The sequence below is a fragment of the Equus przewalskii genome, chromosome 19, assembly GCF_037783145.1.
Source record: "Equus przewalskii isolate Varuska chromosome 19, EquPr2, whole genome shotgun sequence".
Classification (NCBI taxonomy): Eukaryota; Metazoa; Chordata; class Mammalia; order Perissodactyla; family Equidae; genus Equus; species Equus przewalskii.
Window position 1 is genome coordinate 35,738,450 of NC_091849.1, and position 18,307 is coordinate 35,756,756.

General features: G+C 50.4%; 1 protein-coding gene across 2 annotated transcripts in view; it reads left to right on the plus strand.

Annotated features, from left to right (window-relative positions):
• Positions 1-1,014: 1,014 nt before the first annotated feature.
• The window catches only part of PPARD (peroxisome proliferator activated receptor delta), a 73,279-nt gene continuing 55,986 nt past the window's right edge, over positions 1,015-18,307 (plus strand). The window contains exons 1-2 of one of the 2 annotated variants that reach the window (XM_070585958.1): positions 1,015-1,210; positions 5,020-5,103. The gene's annotated coding sequence lies outside the window, so the exon portion shown is untranslated. The remainder of the gene's footprint in view (positions 1,211-5,019; positions 5,104-18,307) is intronic. The other variant, XM_070585957.1, reaches the window with a different exon arrangement.

Consider the following 18,307-nt stretch of genomic DNA (forward strand, 5'->3'; position numbering starts at 1 on the left):
CGAGTTTCATCTCTACATTTCCGAACTGTGGCACTGCAACAGCCCAGCCTGGCAGAAGCAGGAGCTCAGAGGCAGAGATACTTCGGAGGATAACAATCTCCAGAAATTTGCAGAAATCTTAGGGAAGGCTTTGACTTTTACAATCCATTCTTATTTCCATCTTAAAGGGCTAGGAGGCTGATATCTGAACTACAAAAGCAATGCAATTTCATCCGAAATAGTAGGAAAAAAAGAGAAGCAGAAAAAGAAATTCATTCTAGTTCTACCGGTCAGATATCTGAGGGTGTGGCCTGAGGAGTGTTATGCGGGCGAGAGGTGAGAGGTAATCTTTACCTTTAAGACAGTGGAGAGGAGGGAGTTACCCGGTTGATCGTACACCTGTGAGTCAAGCTTTGTTCATAGCCAGATGAGGAACCCACCCTCTTCCTCCAGACAGCCTCCCAGCTGCTTAGCACTTTTTTTTATGATATACCTGAAGGGAAAGGTTGGAATAACAGGTCCTTTCCAGGTCCTAACGACCTGGGTTAAGAAGCGAGAACAGAATTGTCTGCAAAAGTAGGGAGGATGTTCCCCATTTAGGTGGGCAGTCGTATTCGATAAGTACATGGGAAGATAGGTAAGAAGTCCAGAACCATAAAATTCTAGTTGCAAAAGCCTCTTGATGGAGGATAGGTCTTTTATTAAAATTACAGGCAATGGAGTCTGGAGACCCGGGTTCTAGCCTCATCATTGCTTCTCACTGCAAGTCACGCACCTTCTCTGGGATTGTTTCTTCACTGGAAGGATGAGGAGGCTGCATTAGCCAACCTCTACGTTCCCTTCTAGCTTTAAATTCCGTTTTGTGATACTTGCCAGACTCGTTCTACTGGCCCCGACGCTCCCACCCGGCTCCTCCCACAGCCGCCGCGCCCGCATCCGGCACCAGAGGGCGCTGCAAGCGGGTCCAGGGCAGCGTGCGGTGGGCGGAGTCGCAGAATCAGCGGTCTCTGGGATGCGCGGTGATTGGCCGCGGCAGGGCGGAAAGGGGCGTGGCGGAGGTGGGGCGAGCTGCGCGGTGACGTCGCCCTGGCGGGGGCGGGGCCGGGCCGCGCAGCGTGTGACGCCACGGCCGCCGCGGAGCCGGGATTAATGGGAAAAGTTTTGGCAGGAGCCGGAGGATCCTGCGGAGCCTGCGGGACGGCGGCGGTGGCGCGGGAGGTGGCCGGGACAGGTCGGTCCGCGCGTCGGGGGGAAGCGGGCAGGCGGGCAGCGGAGGGGAGCGGCGCGCCCGGGCTGAGGCGCCCACCAGGGCTGGAGTGCAAGGCCCGGCGGGGAGTGGGGTGGGCGAGAGGCCGGGGTCCGCGGACCAAGCCGCCGGCGCTCCGGCCCGAGCCGGTCCGCGCCCGTCCGTTGCTCTCCTGGCGCCCCGCCCCGCTGCCCCTGCGCCCCCAGCCGTCTGGACCCCCATCGCTGTTTGTCCTCCCCCACGCGACTCTGTGCCCCCGCTGTGGGCCTCGTGGCTCGGTCTCCTCCCACTTCTGTGTTCTGAGAGCCCGGTCTTCGGCTTGGGGTCCTCTCCCACTCTCCTTGGCTCTGACCTCTTCCTTCATCGCATCTCTAGTGTCCCCACATCCGTTGCCCTCTCTACCCAGGGTCTGCCTGGGGATCTTCTCTGTCCCCCTCCTTAGCCTTGTCTCCTGCCTTCGTCCTCCCATCCTTGCCCTCTCAGTCTTTGCTCTGTTTTCCCAGCCCTCACCCCTCCTTTTCCCCGTTGCCTGGTCCCTCTCAGGATCAAGGCTCCCCGTCGTCTTCCTCACGGTGGTATTAAGCTTTTTCAGCCCCGTGCCTGCAGTCTCTGTCTCCCTAAGCCCCTCTTGTCCTGGCTCTTCCCAGAGGTCGTGTTTTTGCTCCTCTCTTTGATTTCCTTCTTATCAGTCCTGTCCCCTGCATTCTTGTCACCGCCCCCCACCCCCTCCCCTCCCAGTTCCTTGCCTCTGCTTCAGGGAGAAGCATTAGCTGCATACACGTCTCTGCTTTCCCTAGACCTGCAGTTGAGGTGCCCGTGGGGTGGGATGGGGGTGTTCAGCTTCAGACTGAAGTGAGGGGCTGAATGTCTGAGGTATGTCTGTGTGGGAGAATTTACTGGGGTGTTGCATGAGGGATGATGTCCCATTTTAGATCATTTTTCTAATCACAGCTTTAATGCTTCCCCTTTATGGGTCTGTTGACTTCCAGGAACTCTCAGGGAGAGACCGGCTGCTGAGTTGGGTGTGTGCCAGGGGTAGCTGGAGGCGTCATCCAACTGTTTTCCCCTTCCAGGAAACAGGGCTCTGTGTCTTTCCTCTCTGGATGTTTCAAACACATTTGAACTCTGATATCCTAGTCTACCTCAGCCCTCATTCTCACCCTCCACCCTATGCCCGATCCCAAAGAGCTAAGAGAAGTCTCTAGAAGCTGTGCTCCAGAGAATGCCTTTGGTCCTCAACCTGTTTCTTCTCTACTGGCTCCAGAACATTTTTTCCTGTTTGAGTGTTGAAATAGATTGCCAGCCGATAGCCCTGGGGCTGGCAGTTATCTGTCCCTTTTATTATTGGTGGCTTGCACCAGCTGCTGATTTTCCCTTGCGCATCTCTGACCCACTGAATGTGTCAGGGCCTCTGGTATCAGTCACTGAGCAGGTTCTCTTGAAGATTCTTCTCCCTCTGTTCCCCTTGGGAGCTTAATTTCCTGTGGATCCAAGAGGGAGGATGACACTGAAGTTCTGTTCCCTTTACCTGGGCGTAGCATGGGACATCAGGTCGATATCTGCCTGGGCAGGTTGTGAGGCTGCATTCGTTAGTCCATGTCAGGGAACTTGAGTTGCTTCCAGCCACAGAGATCATCCTCTCTGGGGCTGGAGAGCCCACCACCTCTGTGATGTGTCTGGGTGTTTAACCTTCTTGCCAGGCAGAAAGCTCTTTTCAGATGCCTTCAATTTGAGCTCCTTTATTTGGCGCTGGTCCCCTAGAGAGAGCTTCAGGAAATAGCATATCCTCTGTTTCTGCCCAATCTGATCTTGGAGGATTCTGAAAGCGTGACCCACTCTCAAGTTTAGAAATGAAGGCCTGTTGTTTCACCTGGCTCTGGGTTTCTAGGTCTCCTCTTTTGAGGATCGTGCTCTCCGTCTTTGAGCCAGAATTGCACACAGAGTTGGCATCCTTCAGGAGCTGTGGTGGAGAGCCAACTGAGCCAGCTAGACGAGACTTTAAAGTTTTGGAATCCTCTTGTGCACTGACCCTTTTCTGTGAGAGGAATAGGATCGTGGATGGCTGAACCAGTCCCCTTCCCACTGACCCTGGGCCCCCTCCTAAGCAGCACTTGGAGGGGATTTGGGCAGAATGGACCAAAAGGGGTCCCTTGGTTCTCTGAGGAACATCCCTCCAGAGTTTAATTGGTCATCTGATGAAGCTGAGGTGGTGCGTTTGGTGGGAATTGGTTTAGTCTCTGGCTGCCCAGGGCTTTACCTGGCTCTCCTGCAGTTTGCTCCATCTCTGTCTGTGCTAACCCTTTAGTGGTACCCTCCCCCGAGGCGGCAGGTGAGAAGGGCTTGAGGAGAGGGCAAGCCCAGTCCTTGCAGAGCAGCTTGGGCACCAGCAGCCCTGGCCAGAGAGCTTCTTGCAGTTCGTCCACCCTTGTCTTCTGCCTGGTAGTCATGAGTATCGACTACCAAGTTCCCATTCAGCGGTTTTTGCAGGGCCTGGGTCAGCTTGCCTCTCCTTTTCAAAGGTGCGGGCAGATAGGCCCCTGACGTTATTCTACGGATGGTGTAGCCCGTCAGCTCCTTAGTTTAGCAAACGAACTGCTCTTTGGTTTGTCTGCCTTTCTCCTTGCCTTACCGCCACTGCCTGCCTCCTTCCTTGGTGTATGCCTCAACCCACTCAGGAGGAATTGCCCTTACTCGGCTTTCCAGCCCACCTGTGGTCCCTCAGGTCCCTTCTCCACTACCTGGTACGGCCATTGTTGGGCACTGGCTGGGAAGCTAGAAGGCCTCTGCTTTGGATAGACTGCAGCAGTCCTAGCTGTCCTTTGTGCAAGCTGTTCTCAGGGCCTGCAGATCCTGGCGTGTCCTGCGACAGTTCAGCTCTTCTCTCTCAGGAGGAGTTGGACCAGTCTCTTCTAAAGGCTTCAGCTGTGTCCTGTCACCGAGGCCCACCTCCCAGGGTCTTCCCTGCCAGTTGGGAAGCTAAACTGGGGCTCTCCTCCACTGCCTTCATAGGGCCTGGAAATGCCAGGAGTCACCTCACTGCCCAGCATTGTCCACACTGGGACACACTTTCTTCTTCCTCCTTACGCAGCGTCTCCATGGACTTTGTCCTGCCAGGCTCTTGCTTGTGTCACATCAGAAGTTCTGTGCGTGATGCCCTTGTCTGTGCCATGTTGTCCCAGATTGCCCAGTGGCGGCTGCTTGTAGATGGTTTGGTGTCCCTGAGTGTTTTTCTGTGGCTTTGAATCCAGGGGGAGGAGCTGCTTGCAGCAGCTGGCTCCCACGGTGTCAGAGGAGAGCTGGGCACTTGCTTGAGCTTGGCAGGGAGGAAATGCCCCTCGGATCAGGTTTCAGACACGTAAGTCTTCTTCCTTGGCAGATGATTCCGGGCCTTTATAACTCAGGCTGGTGATTAGGGTGTGACTGCAGTCCTGTCTCCATGGGGCTTTGGTCAAGGAATCAAGGGTGACTCAGGGCGTCTCCATTTATGAGCTGCCACCCGTGGAGGGTGTTGGGCTCCAGCTCCTTTACCTTACCTTCTGCGCCGCCCTGGTAAAATCAGCAAAGCCAGTATCTGCCTACTTGGAAAGGAGCAGACTCCTTCCAGGACTGGGAAATATTTGCTGACTCAGGCTCAGAATCGCATCTCTGAGTATGTGTGTGAGGGACGGAGGAAGAGCCAGCTTGCCTTAGGAGCACTCTTTGAGCTCTGATGTTTAACTCTAACTTATTAGAGCTGCTTTTATGACCACTGGTGCCTCTCAGCTAACGATGTTGGGTGTCTTTCGATCCTGCAGTGTTGCCTGGTGTTTGGGGCATGCACATGGTACTCACGCAGCGGCTTCTGCTCACCAACAGATGAGGACAGATGCACCAAAGAGGTAATCTTTTTTCCTTTCCCGGGGCCTCTGACAACTGACTGACATGTCTCAGGTTTAGGATCCTGGCCTAGATGATGAAATCATTTCACCAAGGCGGAGTCCCACATCCCAGGTGCCTGTCATAGCACCTGCTACTCATCACGTACATAGTGGGCACTTACTAAATAATTATTGAATGTCACTGTCTTACATAGTTTTTTTGGGAGTATTTAGATTTTTACCTTTACACCTACTAAAACATAAACGCCACAAAGGCAGGGACTTTTTTGTTTTCTGTTGTGTCTAGGACAGTACCTGGCACAGAGGAGGTGCTAAATAAGTATGGAATGAGTAAATGAACAAACTTTCTTTTTTGCCCATATGAGTGTCACAAGGATCAGGCCACAAAGATCATGTCCATCATTCTCTGTCATTTATGCAACAAACATTTTTGAATGCCAGACACAGTACTAGGCACTAGGGAAGTGATGATAGTAGAAATGCAGATTCAGTTCAGTCCCTGTCACATGGGTCTGTAGGTTACTGGCGACTATGAGAGCTGGGCATAATACATGGAATTGCTTCTCTCCTGGGGTAGCTGGTCCTCACAGAGGGTGAACAGTGCTCTGGGCTTCCCATCGCCATTTCCCTGTTTGTCCTCAGGATGCCTGGTAGGTTTTGTAAACTCTCAGAAAGGGAGCTCCAGGGAATTTGATGTTCATTGTCTCAACTATTTGGGAGGCCGGGCTATGGCGGGGTCCCTGCTGGGGGCCAGGGGAAACATGGGGCTCCTGTCTCATTTGTTTTAATCTCTGAAGTTCGGTGGTTCCAGAGCTGTTTATGGGCTTCACTTCCCTTTCTCTGCCTTTAACACTCTGCGGGTTTTCCTGTTGCCAAACAGGGTGCTGAGCCCATGTGTCTGTCTGTCTGTGGGAGTCAGGTTGTTTGTGGATCTTGCAGGAAGGCCTTAGGAGGGGCCCCTCCTGTCCTCAAACCAATACCAAGTCCTTTCGTCTGAAGGAAATGTGAAGGAGGAAGGAGGGGGTGGTGGGGGCTTCTGAGGTTCCCTGAGAGGGGTGAGGTGGAAGTGCCCCCTGTGCAGGAGAGCTGCTGAATTGAGTTGGTTGCTTTGTCACCTGTTTGAGCAGCAGCTAGCGACAGTGGCAGCATGTCCCGTGGTCAGTTTTCCAGTTCATCCCTGAGCTTTGAGCTCCCAGTCCCAGCTAGAAGTTTGCTTTCTTAGTTTCCCCTGGCACAGATGAAGCTATAGCTTTGTCAGACTGTTCGTTGTTAATCTCAAAAAAAACGGTGGCATTGCCATCTTAGTCTTCCCCCTGTGAGGCACTTTCGGTGGCCACGTGCTGTGACAAATATTTCACATCTGATCTTTGGCTGCCCCCATGCTGCAGGTATGTGGAACCTAGTTGGGGAGAGAAGACATATGCACAGAAAGCTTTTTAAAATATTAGAGCGCTGGTGGGTCCTAAGAACATGGTGCTGTACAAGGGTACCCACTTAGAGGAGCAAGTTGTCACTGAGGCTTGGCTTTGTCCCTGAAGAAACTGGGTTTCGGATTGCTCCTTGGAAGTAAGTTGGTTAGTTTTGAAGTCAACTTTCTAATATTGTAAAACAGTGATTCTCAAACTTTTTGTCCTCAAGACTCCTTTACACTCTTAAAAATTATTTTAATTAATTAATTCATTTATTCATATTATTTATTTATTTATTTTTGAGGAAGATTAGCCCTGAGCTAACTACTGCCAATCCTCCTCTTTTTGCTAAGGAAGACCAGCCCTGAACTAACATCCATGCCTCTACTTTATATGTGGGATGCCTACCACAGCATGGCTTTTGCCACGCAGTGCCATGTCCACACCTGGAATCTGAACCAGCGAACCCCGGGCTGCCGAAGCGGAATGTGTGCACTTACCCACTGCACCACTGGGCCGGCCCCTACACTCTTAAAAATTATTAAGGACCCCGACAACTTTTGTTTACTGTATTAGAAATTAAAACTGAGGAATTAAAAGAAATCACTAGTTTGTTACTTCATTTAATATAATAATGATAAACCCATTACATGTATCATAAAAGACATTTTTAATGAAAAATAGCTGTTTTTCAAAACAAAAATTGAGAGAAAGGGGGGCAGATTAGAGAATGGTAGGGAGAGAGATAAAGAGGGGGGAAAAGAAGAGGGGAAAACAGCAAAAAGCATTTGCAGGAGGTCGAGATTGGAGGAACTACTTGAGGCTGAGAGAAGGCTCTACAGGGACTACAGTGTTAGCAAAAAGCAGGCTCCTTCTGTGGCTCCTGGGGGCCTGGCTTCTGGGTTCTAGCACCTCCGTCTTGCCCTGTCTCTGGAGCTCCTTCTGTCTGGGAAGAGGCCGAGGGAAGAGCTGGAGTGGCTTTCGTGCTGGGCAGACCTGGGTGTGTGACTCTGAGCTCTAGTGTGTGGGTTCACGACTTAATGATTAAAATGAGCCTCAGTGTGTGCTGGTTTGTCCCCGTCCTGCTGAGTTTGGTTCTGAGGTGAGGAGCTGGGAAGAAATGCCTTTCAGAACCAGTTCCTTCCCGGATTGACAGGCTGTGGTCCCGAGAGCCCAGCCTCAGAATGGGGAGCTGTCACCTTGTGTTAAACAGTTTTGGCATTCTGGCAAGTGCGTGGTCAGCACCCCTGCTTTTCTTTTGAGCCCAGTCTTCAAAGCCTAACTTCCACCCAGCCTTGTTGTCCTCTCAGCGGCTCTCCTGAGACCATTACTGAATTCTCCACAGCTAATAGCAACACAGCTTTGGAAGAGTTCTCTCATGAGGAGGATGCTGAGGGGAGACTCCCAGGTGTGTGGGAAAACCACCTCATGCTTAAGTTTATTTCTATATTGTTATACTAATAGGAATCTTAAAACGGATTTTCATTGCTTTCATTTGTAATTTGCCGTAACTCCTGGATCCGTGTCACTGCTTTTGGCACGTCCTCATCCAGGAGTCGTGACCTCGGCCGCAGAGTTACTTGGCTGCCGCTCCGGTGGAAGTGCAGGCCAGCTTTGCTCTCCCAACAGCAGCGCTCGCCAAGCAGGCTGCCCTGTGTCTGCGGGCCCACTCTCTCCTCACAAACAGGCCATCCTGAATTTGCCAGAGTGAGCTCTACTCATCATCCCCTTTTCCAAACAAGCAAGCAAGGTGTGGTTTTCCTCAGTTTCCCTGAATTGCCTAAAACATTTCCTTGTTCATAATTCTCACTTTACTTTCTTCGCCGCCAGTTCCGTTTCCTCTAGCACAGGGTTTCTCAGCCCCAGCACTATCGACATTTTGGGCCAGGTGATTCTTTGTTTTGTGGGTTGTCTGTGTGTTGCAGGATGTTTAACATCATTCCTGGCTTCTAGTCTTAGATGCCAATAGCACCCGCCACCCCTAGTTGTGAAAACCAGGAATGTCTCCAGACATTGCCACATGTCCCCTAGGAGCAAAATCACTCCTGATTGAAAACCACTGCTCTATCATTTCCCCACTAAATATTTCTGGCCAGCTAGGTCCCCTGGTGAACTCACATCAAGAAAACCAGTAAGATAAGCATACCGTTCTTACACTGGAAATTTACCCTCCTCAGTCACCTCACTGGGCCCTTGAGGGCTTTGCTGAGTAGTGAAATGGTTCACAGTGAGCAGCATTTTCCAACTAAGTAAGAAACCACATGATGTCTACACAGCAGAGGGACAGTGTCCGAGGTGTAAAGCCTTCTCCTGGAGTGGTTTTGTTTCTCACGCTTTGCTTCTCCAAGTCTTTTAGTGTCTGGGCAGAAGTCACCTTCTTGTACCTCCCAGAGTTACCACGTAGAGCAGAATTGGTAACATGTAGCATGTGAACTGTCACTAACCTGTCTGTTCCTGTGTTGGACATTGCTACCTGATTGGGCACTCTCATCATAGCAGTCTTCCTCTTCAAACTCAGATGGGTTCTTGGAACCCTCCACCCTGGGCACTTCTCATGAGAGAAAGCTTCCCTGCCTTCCCTGAGCTCAAGCTTGTCCTCTGGCCCACGTGATTTCTTTGCAACTTCCCCTCCTGTGAAAGCCTTCGGAACCACGTAGGGATCCTGATGGGTTCCCATTGACCCTCAGCACGCACATCCTGGACTCTTGAGTGGTCCACTGGGGGCCTCAGGTTGGAGAAGAGAAAGCTAGTGCTCAGTTTCGTGAAATTAATTCCCCACCCACTAGTTAATAGCAGGCAATTACAGGAAAAGAAAGACTCTGGTTCGGGTTGCTGCCAAAACTCCTGATCTGACTCTTCTTTCATGTGGACCAGATGTCTGAACTATGTTTCTCCCAAACTCTTGGAGTCTGCCTTTGTTAGACAGGGAAATGACCCCCAAGCATATCTAGGTCGTAACCCCTGGGACCTGTGGGTGCTACCATATATGGCACAATGGACTTTGCAGATGTGACTGAGTTAAGGATCTTGAGATGGAGAGATTATCGTGGATTGTCCGGTGGGCCTTAAGTGCAATCACAAGCGTCCTTTCAAGAGGAAGGCAAGGGGAGATGTGATAGAGAAGAAGGCAGTGTGACTACTGCAACAAAATGCTATGTTGCTGGCTCTGAAGATGGAGGAAGAGGCCAAGGAATTCAAGGAATGCAGCTCTAGAAGCTGGAAAAGCCAAGGAAACGTGCTCCCCTAGAACCTCGGGAGGAAGTGTGGCGCTGCCAGTACCTTGGTTTTGGCCCAGTAAAACTAATTTTGGACTTGTGACCTCCAGAGCTGTAAGATAATAAATATGTTTTGTTTTAAGCCATTAAGTTTGTGGTAGTTTGTTAGAGTGGCAACAGGAAACTACTCCAGGGCTCATCCGCCTCCAGGCGCAGGTGGTGACTTGGCTGATCCTTGTTCTTGTTTTAAGGTGATCGTAGAGAATCCCTTTCATGGCAGGTGGAGATTCTCGGTCTAGCCTTTTTCCAGACTAATATTCTAGAGAATATGCTCCTTGGGGGAACCTTTCACGGACTTGTTGGGAGCAAAAGAGAAGGGCTCAGATAGTATCTGATCTTTGCTTTTGGAGCTCGCCCCACACCTTCACTCAGATCAAATAAAGAGTTTCATCTCCTGCTCTCATGGTGGTTGTGGTAGGGAAAGGGGAGGGATTAAGTAAGTAAATTAAGTAAATCACATGTCAGGTGGTGATAAATGCTATATCGAAATATAAAGTAGGAAGGAGGTAGTGGCAGTTTTAAATAGAGGGTTTGGGGAAGGCCTTGCTGAGAAGGTAACGTTTGAGCTGAAAGAGGAGAGTGACCCATGTCTGGGAAGAAGGCAGAGGAAAGCAAGTGCAAAGGCCCTGAGACAGGAACGTGGCTGATGTGTTTGAGGAATAGTCAGGGAGCCAGTGTGGCTGTAGTGGAGTGAGGGAGGAAGAGAATAGAAGATGAGGTCAGAGGTGTGATTAGGGGCCGGATCGCCAATGACCCTGAAGTACTAGAAAATCTCTTGCTTCACGCAGCCCTTTGCCCCTTCCTTCCTTTCTCTCTCCTCACACTACCACTCCATCTTTATGCTTGTGTTCCTCAATTCCTTTCCAGAGGATATTTTGTCACGTCATACCTGCCTAGGGGATATCAGCAGGTAGACAGAATCAACTTAACATGTTAGATGAGGGGGGAAGAAGAGCAACCTCCTCTTTCTGAATATTGAAAGCAGTTACACTGTCAGTGGTGGCGTAGAGCTGAGTACCTAGAAGTGAGGTTGGCCACTTGCACCAGGCAGTTCTGGGGTGGTTTCTGGGGATCCTCACTTCCATCACCCTCCTTCTCAGCCCCATAAGGACCTCCAGGCCCCCGAGCCTGCCACTTCTTTCCACTCCACCCCTCCTGGTCTTCCCACTGGGGGTCCCACAGTTGCCCACCTGAAATGCTTTCCTCATGGCGCCCTCCTCTCCCTGCCCTTTCCTCCCAGGAGCTGCACTGCAGCCTGCCTTCTTCCCCATGACTCCCCCAGGTGGCTGCCGGAGGAAGAGAGCGAAGCACGAGCTTGTGCCACTGCACATTTGTGGTTGTCACCCAGGCTCTCGGCAGTCAGACCCCCATTCCTGGAGGGGCTGTTCCAGACCACAGGACTCTACCTCCTCCAGGTCTTCACAGTGTTGCTTGGATTTCCGAGAATCAGATCCCAAAAGGTCAAGTAAGCCCAGCTTGAAAACTCCCTCCCTCCCAGATAGTGACCCCATGACAGTTCTGGTGCTCTGGCACTTACTTTTTTGTTGTTGTTGAGGAAGATTAGCCCTGAGCTAACATCTGCTGCCAATCCTCCTCTTTTCACTGAGGAGACTGGCCCTGAGCTCACATCCATGCTCATCTTCCACTTTATATGTGGGACGCCTACCACAGCATGGCTTACTGAGCAGTGCCATGTCTGCACCAGGGATCTGAACCGGCGAACCCTGGGCCGCCGAAGTGGAACATGCGCACTTAACCTCTGTGCCACTGGGGCGGCCCCATTCTCTGGCACTTTCTAAACGGATAGTCCGTCATGACAAACGGTAGACTGTGCTGAGAAATGCAGGGTGGCCATTCGCACCAGGTAGTTTTGGGGTTGGTTTCCATGACAGTAGACTGTGTGGTGAGCTTCGTTGTCATCTGGGGGCCAGGTACACACTGTCTACACAGATTAAATCCTCCTGCCTGTGTCCCCAGTGTTATAGTCCTGGGTGACTGCCCAGAACCTGCTTTAAATAATGGCACCAAATTGATTATCATTGAAAAGTAAAAATTCTCTGGTTGTAAACAAATTGATAATAATTTCTGTCTCTGGAGTGAAGATCACTGGGTAAATAAATTCCCAAACTGAGAAATACATCCAATCAAAATTGTATTAATCCTGCCCTGTTTATATGGTGTGTGATTCTTGTGACTTTTCTTTTGGGGATCCCAATACCCCAGGGTACTTCAGTAGCTGCTTAACAATTTGCCTTTCATATCTTCAGTGTGTCTCCTTTTAGAAAAATATTTTGTCTGTTTTCTAGCCCTTTGCCTGACCTAGTAGGCATATCTGCACCCAGGCCAAGGCCAAGGCCTCCTCTGTCCTCTGAAGCCTGGGGTAGCCTTGTCTTCTCCCGCACTACCAGGACCATCTGTTTTTGATTCACTTTTGTACTCCCACCCTGGGCACGGTGTAGATAACCAAGAAGTACCTCTCTTGAGCTGGTTCAGCACTCCCAGAGCTTCTCCCTGTGCTGCTTGCTCTCTGTGGACTGCAGCCTGAACCTTGCCCTCCTTTCTGCTTTCCACTTCTGTCATGAGGAAGAACTAGTCCATCCATCTGATGTTCTCTATGAATCAGAGACCTCGTTTCGTCACAAGGGAGCAGCCAGTGATGCACGGTCACATCCTCAGTCCTGAGGGGTGCCCATTAACCATGATCAGAGATCATCTCCCCATAAATCGGCTCCTCGATGGGCAAGTGCCTTGTGCAGAGATGCTCACTAGGCACTTGTCAGATGGAAGGGTTGCTGGATGGCTGGCCTAAGTGGCCTTCTTCCCACAGAGTGGCCCTAGCACTAGCCTGCACCAGAGCCCTGTCTGCGAAGTCATTTCGTGGAGCAGCAGTCAGACATCTGTAGAGGAAACTGAAGCTGACATGTTCATTCTAGGACCCCTTGCCCAGTTGTCGCCCCTCCCTTCGGTTGAAGCTCAGTGGAGACAACTGAGATTTTTGGCTTTGGCAGAGTCTTTCCCAGTTGCCTCCTCCTCCCCGGCTTCCTCCTCTGCAGGTCTGGTAAGGCTCCCTTCTCACACCTCTGGCTTGGCATCTACCATGGTGTTTATGGTGGAGTTAATGCCCATGTTCGGGGCTCTGCTCTTGGACTGAGAGTTCTTCAGGAGCTGGGCTCACCTGTGTCTGGTTGCCTTCTCATTCTCAGCAGAAGCCAGTAGCTGCCCGGGGGCTGAGTGGAATATGGCTGTCACGTGTTGAATGCACTGTGCTAATCACTTTACATGCATCACCTTGTTCACACAACTCTAAGAGGGAGGAATCATCATGCCCTTTTTACTGATGAGGATGCTGAGGCTCAGACTGGTTAGGAAAACTGCCCAGAGCTGCACAACTAATCATGGCAAAGCTTGGATTTGAACCCAACTGATATAAAGTCGCTATCTTTGATCACCACATTTCAGGGCCTCCCCACAGAAGGATGGCTGGTGGAATCTAGTTCTTCTAGCTTGGGAATTACCTGCTTGACTGGCCAGATGGGTGTTGGCTGCAGAGAACACTCCCTGCTTTCGAGCACAGCAGAGTCCCTTGTTGGTCACTGAGCAGAAGCAAAACGTTGGCAGGCTTTGGGCCCCCCTGCAGAGTCTCCTTCCAGGTCAGTGGGCAGAGGAGGCCCTGAGAGTGGCTGTGCCTAGTGGCTCCCTGGATCTGCTTCAGGGCGTTGAGCAGCCCCCTAGAACCATGAGAAATAAGCAGCCAACTGGTAGGCCAGGTATGTAGGGTGGGAGGGACTCATAGGAGGAAAAAACAGTCTTTGCTCCAAGTGGTTAATCAACCTGCTTTCAGTCTGGTGAAGGGAGAGAAAGAGAACGTGGCCCAGATGTGCACATATGGAGGGAAGGAAGGAAGGGAAATTGCCTTTATTCAGTTTCTCCCTTGGGCCAGGTGTTACTCCGTAGATGAGCTCACTCACCCTCACACCAACCTGCAAGATGTGGGTATTGGTATTCCCATGGAAGAGATGAGGAGGTGTGGGATCAGAAAGGTTGAACAGCTTGCTTGAGTCATACAGCTGACAAATGACAGAGCTGGGGTTTGAGTCCTTTGGAGCCCTTGTTCTCAGTTTAGTAACTCTGCTCTTCCTGCTCATGTCTCCTTAGCTTGGGCTTTCCAGGCTGTTCGAATGTGTGCAGGTATGCCTCTGCAGGCTGTGAGCAGAGGCCGAGGAAGAATCGGGGGCTCTTGGTACCTGTCTTGCTCAGCAATACAAGTCCTACCTAGACCAGCAGGACTTGCTGGTCAAACCAGCAGTGGCATTCCATTCGTCTCCTTTCTTGCACCTTTCCATCCCTGCTTTATTTTTAGACAGCTGTATTTATTTCTGCTCCCACTTCCTGGCTGGAGGCAGGGGTTGGAGTACGGGGAAGGCATACTTGGCATCTCAGCGGTGGCCTTGGCTGAGCTCTGGGGACTGTGCCCACCTTCCTGGCTTAATGGTCCCTCCTCCGGCCGGCTCTAGGCCAGGGGATCCTGGATAGAGGGACAGCAGTACTGCTCGTTTCTTTGGCTTCTCAGAAGGGAATGAGCAGAACAGGAAGTAGCATGTAGCACTCTTTGTATTTCTAGCCCTCTCGCTGTTTCTGAGGATGAGAACTTTGAGATAATGTGGGGCAGTGGTTAGGATTGGGTGGGACTGAATTCAGGCTCTGCTCGTGGCCTTGGGCAAGTCACTTTATCCTTCAAGGCTTCCTCATCTGTAACAGGGGCGATAATTGTAGACCCTCCCTACCCCTCAGGGATGACTTGAGGATTAAAGGAGCTGTCCACGTCAAGACAGAGGAGGTGCTCATTGAGCCTGATTGTTTTATCCGATTATCTCCGCACCCAGCCCCACAGGGGGCTGCCAGGAAATGTTGATAGGACTGAACAGAACTTCAAGACTGTCTTCCTCTTTGTATCTGAATGTTGGCTGGAGCAGGTGTTGACTCCAGTCACTGACTGCCTGCGGGACCCCACAGGGTAGTTCCCATGGCAGCTGCCACCATCCACCCTGCCAGCCCCCGCCTGGGCCCTGGAAGAGGCAACCAGGGGAGGTGAGGAGTCTTCCAGCCTGAGGATGTCAGTAGTCCCCAGGCCCTGTTTTTGCTTTTGCTCCTTTCTGAGGCCCTGGCTTTTGGATGTGAGTTCTGGAGGGGTCGGGGCCCTGTGTCCCATGGGTACAGACACTGCCACGTGGTTCTGGGTGGTTGGGCCCAAGGTTTTAGGGGAAGGGCTTGCCACTGGCACTGTTTAGCTAGCTAGTAACAGTGAAAGACATCTTTGGAAACTTGTATTTGGGGGCTTAGAAATTAATCAGACGCCACCAATGGCCAGGAGAGGGGGAATTTGGGAAGCTGTCTTTTTTAGGATCTGGGGCTGGCACTTGGGTGCAAGAATTTCTGTGTGTGGGGTTTTTAATTTACTTTAAAATGTTTTTGGGACCAGCCCCATGGCCGAGTGGTTAAGTTTGTGCTCTCCGCTTTGGTGGCCCGGGGTTTCACCGGTTCAGATCCTGGGCGTGGACATGGCACCACTCATCGAGCCATGCTGAGACGGCGTCCCACATAGCACAACCAGAGGCGCTCACAACTAGAATATACAACTATGTACTGGGGGGCTTTGGGGAGAAGAAGAAGAAAAAAAAAAGATTGGCAACAGTTGTTACTTCAGGTGCCAATCTTTAAAAAAATAAAATAAAATCTTTTGTTATCTAAGTAGTGTTTATTCATTATAGACAATTAGAAAATACAAATAAGCACTGAGAAGAAATAGAAGTCATAGATAATAATACCATCCATCAGTGACTGCTGTAAATTTTGGTCTGTGCTCTTTCAGATTTTACTGACTTTGTATACCTATTTTTTGTTTCAGAAATGAGATACTCTTTAACATTTGGTTTTGTGACTTGCCTTTCCCATTTTTTGGGTGGTTTGATTACATCTGTTTGCTCTCTGACCTTTCCTGCCCTTTTTGAGAGAGCAAAGAAAGGCATTTTGCCCAAAGAGAAGCATTTGGGAAGAGCCGTGTGGTTGTTCATTGGGGTAATGGCTTAAGGAGTGGAGGGCAGAGAGGTGCGTGAAGTCAGTCTCTGCCTCTCCCCATCTGTCTTCGTCCGTGCTCGCCAGCCCACCCCCTGCCATCTGCTCTCCCTACCCACCCCTCTGCCTTTTTTATTTCTTCCATACAAACCCTGAAAAGGATACCACCTCCAGTCTGAAGGTTTCTTTCCATGGCTTTTAGGGAGAAACCTCTAGGGAGCTTCAAAAAAAGGTACACAGAGAGGACATGGGAAGGGTCATGCCTGGGCTAGGGGTGGGGTCTTGGGAAGAATGACAGAGAGGAGGGCCTGGGGTCTTGAAGCAGTGAGAAGAAATTGGGTGATGGGTTGAAGGCGGCAGCTCAGGTAGCAGGTCATTGATAGTGGGGACTTCTCACTGAGACAGCAAGCAAGCTGACCAGGAAGAGGCCTGGAGAATAAGGGGCCTGGATATGGGCTGGAAGTAGGGGAGAAAGAAATATGTCTTGATGGAACACACTTCTCCACCCAGGCTCTGCTCTTTCTATGAACTTCTGCCAGGTCTGCTTTCCCCACCTGGCAGTGCCCAGGCCAGGTGGTTTGACAGGTCTGGTATACCCAGCTACCGGGTCCTACTGACACCTGTGTGCCACAGGTGCTCCACATGGCATCTCCCTGGGCAGGAGGCAGGGATCTGAGCATAGTAGTCAGGCAAGGGGAAGGTATTCCCAGCATCCTCAGGATCCATAGCTCAGATTCCATTCTAGAAAAGCAGCTCAGAGCCAGGGAGAAAACTGAAGATGAAATATTCTGGGAGGAACAACCTATGCACAGAGTAAAATGGGGTCTCTGGCGGTAGGTGAGGAGAAGGCTTATCTGAGCCCTGAAGGGAAGTGAGACTTGGCATCTCAGCTTTTTTCTGGGCCGCTCTGGTCTGCACACGGGCTGGTGCTGCATGGCGGGGCCAGGAATTCATGCTTATGAACAGGATGATTTCCATAAGTCGTGTGTTCCTGTGGGCCTGACTGGATAATACTTGTTTTCCTGTGGATCATAGTCCTGGCGAGACCTGACAGATATTCTCTGGGCTGCAGAGCAGAGTGGCTTCCTGTATGTCCCCTCGAAGCCTACTCTACTCGTCTCCCTTCCTCCACTCCTAAGCTATAATTAAGTTCCTATGTGAAACCATATCCCTCAGCTGACACACGTTTGTAACCGCAGTCCTGGTCATTGGGCAACTCATCTGGGGTGACTCGTGGGGCTGGTGTCTCAGCCTCCAGACGGTCTTGGGTGGGTCTGAGTAGGTGGTGGAGACCTGCCAGGAAAGGGGTGGGTCCAGTGAGGCTGGGGCAGGCCTTGTCCAAGAGTCAGAAAGTGGGAAGTCAGGAGATGATGGGCTGGTGAACAGTCAGGGAGTGCCAGGGGACACAGAAGTGGAGGAGGTGGACAGGCAGCCTTGCAGGGCAGGAGAGCAAGGACAGGGACAAGCTTCTGAATCACTGAGCCACAGGCAGAATGTGAGTGGTTCACTTTATATTCTCTGCTTTTCTGTAGCATTGTAAAATTGAGATATACTTCACATAATATAAAATTCACCACTTTAAAGTGTACACTTCAATGGTTTTTGGTATATTTACTGGGTTGTACAACCATTGCCAGTATCTAATTCCAGGTCATTTCCATCATCCCCAAAACAAACGCTATACCTGTTAGTAGTTACTCCCAATACAACCCTCTCCTCATCTGTCCCCTGGCAACTGCTAATCTACTGTCCTTTTCTATGGATGTCCCTCTTTTGGACATTTTGTATAAGTGGGATCCATACAATATGTGGCCTTTTATGTCTAGCTTCTTTCACTTAGCATAATGTTTCCAAGGTTCATCCATATTGTAGCGTCTAATGGTACTTCACTCCTTTTTATGGCTGAATAATATTCCACTGTACGGGATACACATTTTGTTTATCCATTCATCAGTTGATGGACATTTGGATTGTTTCCATTTTTTGGCTGCTGTGAACATTCATTTACAGGCTTTTGTGTGAACATATGCTTTAAGTTCTTTCGGAAATATACCTAGGAGTGGAATTGCTGGGTCATATGGTAACTCTGTGTTTAACATTTTGAGGAACTACCAAACTGTTGTCCAAAGTGGCTGTACCATGCCCTCACTCATTTATTTGTTTATGTTTATTGGTTATTTATTTTTAATTATAAAATATACATAACATAAAAGTTACCGTTTTAATCATTTTTTTAAACGTACTTTTCAGTGACATTAAGTACATTCACATTGTTGTACAACCATCACTACCATCCATCTCCAGAACTTTTTTATATCTTGCAAAAATGAAACTGTACCCACTAAATAATAACTCCCCGTTTTCCTCTCCCCCCAGCCCCTGGCAAAACCATTCTATTTTCTGTCTCAGTGAATTTGACTACCCTAAGTATGTCATATGAGTGAAATC